Below are 10,567 nucleotides of genomic sequence, written 5' to 3'. Positions count from 1 at the left end.
CAGGCTCTGCACCCACCACGACTGACGCAGCTCCCCAGACGGAGCTCCGGGGGGAACACGCTGCCACCCAGGTGTCCGGCTGCAGGGTGTGCCCTGCCCGTGTGCCGGTACCGGGCGGCAGCAGCCAGCACACCTGGGGGAGCTGTGCCCGGGTAGGGGAGCTCCTCGCTGCCGACAGAGCTCCGGGAGGAGGCGAGTAGGCCGAGGGGTGTCAGGGAGAGCGGGAGAGAGACGGACTGCTGGAACCGCACCCTGCCTTCCCTGGCACAGGCCCGGCAGGCAGAGAGGATGCATGTTAGGGAGGATCCCCCATCCCCTCTGCCCCTGGCTGAGCACAGGGACTTAAGGGATGGGGGCAATGGCGACAAGTTCCTGCCCGGCACAGCAGGCGCGTCTCCTCCGTGACTCTCCCACCTTCCCAGGTGCCCTTGCATAATAGGTACGAGGCTCTGCAAGTGGAACCAAAGAATGACAAGGATGATAGTTCATCTAGGTTGGAGGTGTCACCAAGGTTAAGTTGGCCCACACCCTGCGTTGAAACTGCTTCCATAAAGAAGAAAAGACAGGTCACTGTCATAGGAGACTCCCTTCTGACTGGAACAGAAGGCCCGATATGCTGACCGGACCCACTTCTTACGGAGGGAGGTCTGCTGCTTCCCTGGGGCCCAGGTTAAAGATGTTAAGAGAAAACTTCTTACCCTGGTAAGGCCCTTGGATTATTATCCATTATTGGTTTTTCATGTAGGCAGCAATGAAGGTGCAACAAGAAGTCCAAGGGCAATCGAGAGAGACTTCAGGGCCTTGGGACAGCTGCTTAAGGGATTGGGAGCACAAGTAGTGTTCTGCTCTATCCTTCCAGTTGCAGGGAATGCTGAGGGAAGAAACAACACGACCCAGCAGATCAATACCCGGCTCTGTGACTGGTGTCAGGCAGAATTTTGGGTTTTTTTCATCATGGGCTTGTCTACACGACACCGGGCCTGCTGGTGACAGACGGGGTACACCTGCCTCAAAAGGGGAAAAGGATCTTTGCACAGGAGTTAGTGGGTTCATTAAATTAGATTTGTAGGGGGAAAGGGATAAAACCAGGCCTGCTAGAGATAAGCCTGAGGGCAGTACAGCAATGCTTGAGGGATGGTGTGCTAGTGAGGTCCTTCAGTCTGCTCCACGATGTGCTCAGTACTCTGGAGCACATTTAAAATGTCTTTATACTGATGTGCACAGCATGAGGAATAAGCAAGAGGAGTTAGAAGCTTTGGCCCAGTCCTGGAGCTACAACATCATTGGCATAAGCAAAACCTGGTGGGATGGGTCCTGTGACTGGGGTGCAGTTCTAGGCTCTTCAGGAGGAATAGGCAGGGCAGATGAGGTCGGGGTGTGTGTGGCACTCTGTGTAAGGAAGGGTTGGATTTTATGCCGCTTACAGTTGGTGATGACACAGTTGAGATGGGCCAGGTAAGGATGAAAGGGAAAGCAAACAAAGCAGATGTTGCTGTGGGACTCAGCCAGGCGTGAGACCTCCCAGCCAGCCAGGATGAAGACACTGATGATTTGTTCTACAAGGAGTTATGGGATATCTCCAGATCAACTGCCCTTGTCCTTATGGGTTAGTTTAAATTCCCAGACATCAACTGGGAATGTCACACAGCAGACTCAAACAGGTCCAGGAAATTTCTGAAGCACACTGCAGAGAGATAACTTCTTGGTGCGGGTTCTAAGGGAGCCAGCTAGGAAAAGTGCCCTCCTAGATTTGTTGTTTGTAAACAGAGAAGGACTTGTGGGTGAGGTGGTGATTGGTGGCTGCCTTGGTCACAGTGACCATGAAGCAGCTGAGTTTCAAGTTGTTGGTGATAGGAGAAAAACTGCCAGCAAAACTTCAACCCTGGACATGGGGAGAGCAGTCTGAAGGACTGGCTGCTGAAGGAGCTAGTTAGTAAGGTCTCCTGGGAATCTGCTTGTGAAGGTAGTGGAGTCCATGAATACTGGTCACTTTTTAAGAGCGCAAATCTGAAGTGTAGGAAGTCAAGGAAGCGGCGCAGAAGGCTGGCTTGGCTGAGCAGGGATCCTCTTCTAGAACTTACGTGGAAAAGGGAAGTGTATGAACATGGAAGCAAGGACATGTAACATGAGAGTACTATAGTGAGCTGCCCTGCAGAAAGAGATCTGGGGGTCTGGGTTGATGGCAAGCTGAACATGAGCCATCAGTGTGCCCTGGCAGCCAAGAGGGCCAACAGTGTCCTGGGGTGCACCAAGCACGGTGTAGCTAGCTGGTCAAGGGTGGTGATTGTCCCGCTCTGCACCACACTGGTGCAACCCCACCTCGAGTACTGTGTGCAGTTTTGGTCACCTCAATGTAAGAAGGACATCAAACTGTTAGAGTGTGCCCAGAGGAGGGCGACTAAGATGGTGAAAGGCCTCAAGGGCAGGACTTAGGAGGAGCGAGGAGTGGCTGAGGTCACTTGGCTTGTTCAGCTTGGAGAAGAGAAGGCTGAGGGATGACCTCACTGCAGTCTATACCTTCCTCAAGTGGGGCAGCAGAGGGGGAGGTGCTGATCTCTCTCTGGTGACCAGTGACAGGACACGAGGAAATGGAATGAAGCAGCATCAGGGAACGTTCAGACTAGACATTAGGAAAAGGTTCTTCACAGAGAGGGTGGTCGGTCACTGGAACAGGCCCCCAAGGGAAGTGGTCATGGCACCAGGCCTGTCAGAGTTCAAGGAGCATCTGGATGATGCTCAGTCACATGGTTCAGTTTTAGGTAGTCCTGTGAGGAGCAGGGAGTTGGACTCAAGTGATCCTTATGACTCGATGATCTTATGACAACTTGAGATATTCCATGCTTCAAACCAAGGGATGGCAGTGTTTGCTTCTAGAAGTAACCCATCTGTGGAGACGGCAGCTGCTTGGAAATCCAGGCTGTCTTGTGCTGGCTGTGATGTCCACATGGGGTGATGTACTGAGGTAGGAAACAGCCCCTTCCTCTGCCTTCCAGCCTCCGTTTATGGGCTGCTCCATATCTAGTCATAGGACTAGGCCCCTTTCTCCATCAGTACTGGCTGAATCCTGCCCTTTGCTGACAGCCTTTCAGAGGAAATGAAGCAAAAAGGCGTCCTCACCCCCCTGCCATGACTGACTTACCTCTGTTACCTCTTTCTGCATCCATTTCAGCTGCCACGCTCCCAGCCCTCTCCCCACAACTTCCCAGGGCCACAGCACACCCTATGGTGAGGGACTGGTGTTCGTTGTGGCATTGGTGTGGGTCCCAGCTGTGACGGGGTCAGCTGCTGTTTTGGGGGCCGAGGCTGAGGTAGGAGGTAAGCTGCAGGATTCCCCCCTATTGTATGGCTCACCCCCCTCCTTGGAGCTTTACTCCAGTGCCTTGGCACAGCCCCCCCACTCTGGGTGGTGGCCTTTGTGCCACCCAAGTGTCAGGACAAGGAGGATGCTGCACAAATGCCACTTGGCATTAGTGCAGCCTCCCAGACCCAGAAAAGGAAGGAAATGCTGCCTGGTTGGGGCTGGGATCTGTAGCGGCAGCTGCCCACCACCCTTGGCCCCAGGATTTGGGCCACCGTCCTGCTGCAACTCCCCTCTCAGTGCTGTGGCTCTCCAGGGCTTGTTCCCTGCCGTGTGGCTGCTCCCTGCCCCTTTTCAGGGTGTGAAGGTCCCGATGGGTCCCCAACTTGAGGGTGTGTGTGTGGTTTCACCACCTGGAAGATGGTGACACCCTATAGCCACATCCCCAGTGAGCAATGTGCTCACGAGTGTGTCATGCAGCAAGGCCAGAGCTGCTGGGGCGTGGGCAGTAGTGGGTGGGTGGGGCCTGGAAGTGCACGAGGTCTTGGCTGTACCTGGTTCCTGTGGGGACAACCATGCAGCGTGCACAACAGGGCCTGATCCTGCAGGGCACAGCTGGGGCGGGGCTACTCAGCAGATCCTGCATCCAGCAGCAGCAGCCATGCAGAGGTGGTGACAAGCAGCCCTTGGTTTTCCTCTGTAAATACCTAACGATAGACCTTGGCACCAGGCGCCATTACCTCCCCTTTCAGCACTGAGGGTTGGTGATGGGTGTGGGGATCATATGCCACCCGCTATCCCAGGATGTTAGAGATGCCAGCCCAGCAACACCTGAGGGATGCAGGGACCGACCCACTGGAGCTGGGGGGGGAAGATACTGGTTTGCTGGCTGTTCCATCCTCAGTCCAGATGGGAAAGTGGGGGCGGTGCTGGGGTGGGCTCCCCTCAGAGCTGTTCCCAGCCACTCCAAGGTCACTTTGAGCTATTTTGTAATGGCTGCATTTAACTCGAACAATAGCTCAGAGAGTGATGCAGCTCCTCTGTCCTCACCCCTTCCTCAGTGTGCTCTGGCCAGCCTGGACCTGATGCCCTGCTCCCACCCTGAGGAGGGACCCGGTGCCCCTGGCTGCAGAGCACAGTGTTACTGCTCCCAGGGCCATGGGATGAGCTGGGATCACCTTGCAAGGACACTACCTGAGAGGTTTCTGCTTCCTGCCACTCTCCCCCAGCCACATCCTGCTGCAGCCCTGGAAAGGATGAGGAGGGCTGCTCTGTCCTCCCCCTCCCCTGGCACAGGGGATAGGGCTGATTTGCAGATACCTGGGAGAAGATGCATGGAGAGAGAGGGGCTCAGTGTCCTGCCTTGCCAGACGCAGCCCAGGACTGTTCAGGTTTATCTCTTTGCTGCTTTCACATCCCTTTGGCTGGAGAGCTGGGCTGAGGGGAACCTCATGAAATTCAACAAGAGCAAGTGCAAAGTCCTGCACCTGGGGAAGAACAACCCCATGCACCAGCACAGGCTGGGAGTTGATATGATGGAAAGGGGCTCTATTGAGAAGGACCTGGGAGTGCTGGTGGGCAGCAAAGTAACCCTGAGCCAGCAATGTGTCCTTGTGGCCAAGAAGGCCAATGGTATTCTGGGCTGCAGTGAAAGGAGTGTGGCCAGCAGGTCGAGAGACGTTATCCTCCCCCTCTACTCCACTCTGGTGATGCCACATCTGGAGTGCTGCGTCCAGTTCTGGGCTCCCCAGTTTAAGAAGGACAGGGAACTGCTCGAGCAAGTCCAGCAGAGAGCTACCAAGATGATGAGGGGACTGGAGCATCTCCCATATGAGGAAAGGCTGAGACACTTGGGTTTGTTCAGCCTGGAGAAGAGAGGACTGGGATCTCATCAATGCTTGTAAATATCTGAAGCGTGGGTGGCAGGACAATGGGACTGGAGTCTCTTCAGAGGTGCAGCTTTGCCTCAGCGTGGGCGGGGACAAGAGCGAAGGCAGCATCTTAAAACCCAGTGTACCCGCCATTTCGGCAAAGCCACCGAGGTGAACGGCACCGGAGCGCAGGGTCGCGCCGGAGGATCCTTCCCAAAGTGGCAAAACCGCAACAGAAACAGCGAAATATGAAAGCGGGGGTACCGCAGCTCCCCCCCCACCCCCGAGCGGGAAGGACTGAGCTGCTGAGGTGAGGCGGCTCTGCCTCAGCGTGGGCGGGGACAGGAGCGAGGGCGGGAAAACCCCCGCACGTACAAAAGCAACCCCCAGGGAGCGCGAGCGACCAGGGCGGGCAAACAGGGTGTGGCGCACCAGGAGGGTGTGGCGCGGCAGTTCGCGCAGGCAGCGCGTGTGGGCAGGGCGTAGTCCCCTTCCTGCCTCTGAGTAACTCAGCTAGTGGTGATCGCCCCCTCACCCAGGAGAGGCCCTAGCCGTGATCTCCACTTGCTTGAGAACCACGGCCAGATGGAATGTGACGACCCAGGCGGAGCCCCCACACAACCATGCAGCTGTCCAGGTCTCCGGCTGCAGCGAGGGCCTGAGCCTGGCACTCGTACCGGAGGGCAGCAGAGACAACAGCTGCTTGTGGTGTGACCGGGTGAATGATCAGCTCGGCCTGGTGGCAGAGCTGAGGGAGGGAGTGGAAAGGTTAAAGAGCATCAGGGAGTATGAGAGGGAGATAGTTTGGTGGAGCCGCACCCTACCATCCCTGGGGCCAAGGCAGCGGGTGGGGGCTCCACAAGGAGCAGAGGATCCCCTACCCTCTCGCCATGAAGCAGAAGGAGCAGGGAATGGAAACAGGTCCCTGCTTGGGGCAGCAGGCAAATCCCCTCCTGGCCTCCCTCACCTTCCCAGCTGCCCTTACACACCAGATATGGGGCTCTGGAACCTGAGGGCCAGGCAAATGAGGATGTAGGTGAAGGTCCATCCAGGGGGTTGCCTAGGGAGAGCTGGTCAGCCCCACGCATTATGACTGCCTCTCTTAAGAAGAAAAGGAGGGTAACTGTCATAGGCAATTCCCTTCTGAGAGGGACAGAAGGCCCAAGGTGCGGACCAGACCCATCCCACAGGGAAGACTGCTGCCTCCCTGGGGCTTGGGTCAGAGATGTTACCAGGAAACGCCCTGGTCTGGTAGGGCCCTCTGATTATCACCCGCCCTTGGTTATGCAGGTAGGCAGTGATGAGATTGTGGAGCGAAGTCCAAGAGCAATCAAAAGGGACTTCAGGGCACTGGGGCGACTGGTTGAAGGGTCAGGAGCACAGGTAATGTTTTCCTCACTCCTGTCAGTGACAGGGAAGAACAATACCGAAATGAACAGGAAAACTAATCTGATTAACACATGGCTCAGAGGCTGGTACCATCAGCGCAATTTTGGTTTTTTTGAACATGGGGAGGTTTACACTGCACCGGGTCTGCTGGCGGCAGATGGAGTTCACCTGTCTCAAAGGGGGAAGAGGATTCTTGCACATGAGTTGGCGGGGCTCATTGAGAGGGTTTTAAACTAGGTTTGGAGGGGGGAGGGGATATAGCCAGGACCACTAGAGAGGAGCTTAAGGGTGGCATGCCAGGGTTGGGGGTGAAACTGATAGCCAAGCTCAAGTGCATCTACACCAATGCATGCAGCATGGGTGACAAACGGGGGAGCTGGAAGCCATTGTGCAGCACAATAGCTATGACTTAGTCACCATCACAGAGACATGGTGGGATGACTGTCATGACAGGAGTGCTGCACTGGATGGCTATAAGCTCTTCAGAAGGGATAGGCAAGGAAGGAGAGGCGGTGGGGTGGCTGTGTATGTTAGGGAGTGCTTAGATTGTGTGGAGCCTAATGACGCTGATGATAAGGTTGAGTGTTTATGGGTAAGGATGAGGTGTAAGGCCAACAAGGCAGATATCCTGCTGGCAGTCTGTTATAGACCACCCAGCCAGGATGAAGAGGTAGATGAAGCATTCTACAAGTGGCTGGCAGAAGTCTCACTATGAGTAGCTGTTGTTCTCATGGGGGACTTCAGCTTACCAGATGTCTGCTGGAAATACAACACAGCAGAGAACAAACAGTCTAGGTGGTTCCAGGAGTGTGTAGAAGAAAACTTCTTGACACAGCTGGTGAGTGAGCCTACCAGGGGAGGTGCCCTGCTTGACCTCCTGTTCACAAATAGAGAAGGACTGGTGGGAGATGTAGTGGTTGGAGGCTTGGGCTTTGTGAACATACGATTGAGTTCTCGATTCTTCATGAAGAAAGAAGAGGGGTCAGCAGAACCAATACCATGGACTTCCAGAGGTCAGACTTGGGCCTGTTCAGGGCACTGGTTGGGAGAGTCCCTTGGGAGGCAGTCCTGAAGGGTAAAGGGGACCATAAAGGCTGGGCATTCTTCAAGAAGGAAGACTTGCAGTCGCAGGAGTAGGCTGTCCCCATGTGCCACAAGACAAACAGGCGGGGAGACAACTGGCCTGGCTGAACAGGGAGCTTCTGCTGACATTCAGGAACAAAAGGAGAGTCTACTGCTTTTGGAAGAAGGGGCAGGCAATTCAAGAGGTGTTACAGAGACTTCATTAGGTCTTGCAGGGAGAAAATTAGGCAAGCAAAGCCCAGCTAGAACTCAATCTGGCCACTGCTGTAAGGGATAACAAAAAAATGTATTTACAAATATATCAACAAAAAGAGAATCTCCATCCTCTACTGGATGCGGAGGGGACCATCGCAACTGAGGATGAAGAAAAGGCTGAGGTACTAATCACAGAATCACAGAATCACAAGTTGGAAGGGACCTCAGGGATCATCTAGTCCAACCTTTCTAGGAAGAGCAGAGTCTAAACAAGATGGCCCAGCACCCTGTCCAGACGATTCTTGAAGGTGCCCAACGTGGCCGAGTCAACCACTTCCCTGGGGAGATTATTCCAGTGGTGACTGTCCTCAGTGTGAAAAATTCCCTTCTGATGTCCAGTCAAAATCTCCCCAAGAGCAACTTGTGTCCATTCCCCCTTGTCCTCTCCACGTGACTCTGTGTAAAAAGGGAGTCTCCATCTTCTTTGTAACTACCCCTTAAGTACTGGTACATGGTGATGAGATCCCCTCTGAGCCTCCTTTTCTCAAGGCTGAACAAACCCAGCTCTCCCAGCCTATCCTCATATGGCAGCTTCCCAGTCCACTGATCATCTTGGTGGCCCTTCTCTGGACCCCTTCCAGCCTGTCCACATCCTTTTTGTACAGCGGGGACCAGAACTGTACACAGTGCTCCAGGTGTGGCCTGACAAGCGCTGAGTAGAGTGGGATAATGACTTCTTTCTCTCTCCTGGCGATGCCCTTTTTGATGCAACCCAGCACCCTGTTGGCCTTCTTGGCTGCAGCAGCACACTGTCCGCTCATGTTGAGCTTTCTGTCCACCAGGACCCCCAGGTCCCTTTCCACAGAGCTGCTGGTGGATCCCAGTCTGTGCTGCACTCCCAGATTATCTTTTCCCAAGTGCAAGACCTTATGCTTGTCCTTGTTGACCTTCATAAGGTTCTTGCTGGCCCACTCCTCCAGCCTATCCAGATCTCCCTGCAGAGCAGCTCTCCCTTCTGGAGTGTCTGCTTCCCCACTCAACTTGGTGTCATCAGCAAACTTCATCAGGCTACACTTGATGCCGGTATCCAGATCACTTATAAAGATGTTGAATAACATTGGGCCCAATATCCATCCCTGGGGGACTCCACCAGTGACAGGTTGCCAGTTTGAGAAAGAGCTATTTACCACCACCCTTTGGGTGCGGCCTGTCAGCCAGTTCCCCACCCACTGCACAGGCCACTTGTCTAGGCCGTAACACATCAATTTCTCCAGGAGGAGACTATGGGGGACCGTATCAAAGGCCTTGGAGAAGTCCAGGTAGATAATGTCCACCGCCCGCCCCACGTCAACCAGGCAAGTCACTTTGTCATAGAAGGCCACCAGGTTTGTCAAGCACAATCTGCCTTTAGTGAAGCCATGTTGGCTTTTCCCAATCATGTGCTGCAATTGATTTGTGATGGTCCCCAGGAGGATTCGTTCCGTAACTTTCCCAGGGACTGAAGTAAGGCTGATGGGCCTATAGTTACCCGGATCCTCCCTCGAGCCCTTCTTGTAGATAGGGGTAACATCTGCCTTCCTCCAGTCCTCAGGGACATCCCCCGTCCTCCATGACTTCTCAAAGATTATGGAGAGCGGCCTTGCGATGATGTCGGCAAGCTCTCTCAACACCCTCGGGTGGATGGTGTCAGGGCCCATTGATTTGTGGGGGTCAAGCTCCTGTAGTAGTTCATAGACTAACAGTAAGACCAGTTATCCCCAGGGTATTCAGCCCCATAAGCTGGAAGGCAGGGACGGATTGCAGAATAAACCCCCCCATATCCAGGAGGAAGCAGTTTACGACCTGCTGCTCCACCTGGACACTCACAAGTCTATGGGGCTGGATAGAATCCACCCAAGAGTACTGAGGGAGCTGGCAGAGGAGCTCACCAAGCCACTCTCCATCACTTACCAGCAGTCATGGTTAACAGGGGAGGTTGCAGATGACTGGAGGTTTGCCAGTGTGATGCCCATCTACAAGAAGGGCCAGAAGGAGGACCCGGGGATCTACAGGCCTGTCGACCTGACCTCAGTATCAGGGAAGATGATGGAGCAGTTCATCTTGAGTGCGCTCACCAGGCATGTACAGGACATCCAGGGGATCACGCCCAGCCATCATGACTTCATGAAAGGCAGGGCCTGCCTGACCAACCTGATCTCCTTCTGTGACCAGGTGACCTGCCTAGTGGATGAGGGAAAGGCTGTGGATGTGTCTACCTGGACCTTACTAAAGCCTTTGACACTGTCTCCCACAGCATCCTCCTAGAGAAGCTGGTGGCTCATGGCTTGGATGGTTGTGCTTTTGGCTTTTGGCTGGGTAAAAAACTGGCTGGATGGCTGAGCCCAGAGAGTTGTGAACGGAGCTAAATCCAGTTGGCAGCCAGTCATGAGCGGGGTTCCCCAGGGCTCAGTGTTGGGACCAGTCTTGTTTACTATCTTAATCCATGATCTGGATGCGGGGATCGAGTGCACCCTCAGTAAATTTGCAGATGACACCTAGTTGGGCAGGAGTGTCGATCTGCTCAAGCACAGGAAGGCCCTGCAGAGGGATCTGGACAGGCTGGATTGATGGGCCAAGGTCAATTGTATGAGGTTTAACAAGGCCAAGCGCTGGGTCCTGCACTTGGGTCACAACAACCCCATGCAACACTACAGGCTTGGGGAAGAGTGGCTGGAGAGCTGCCCAGCAGAGA

The sequence above is a fragment of the Phalacrocorax carbo genome, chromosome 2, assembly GCF_963921805.1.
Source record: "Phalacrocorax carbo chromosome 2, bPhaCar2.1, whole genome shotgun sequence".
Taxonomy (NCBI): domain Eukaryota; kingdom Metazoa; phylum Chordata; class Aves; order Suliformes; family Phalacrocoracidae; genus Phalacrocorax; species Phalacrocorax carbo.
This window is presented reverse-complemented; position numbering follows the sequence as displayed.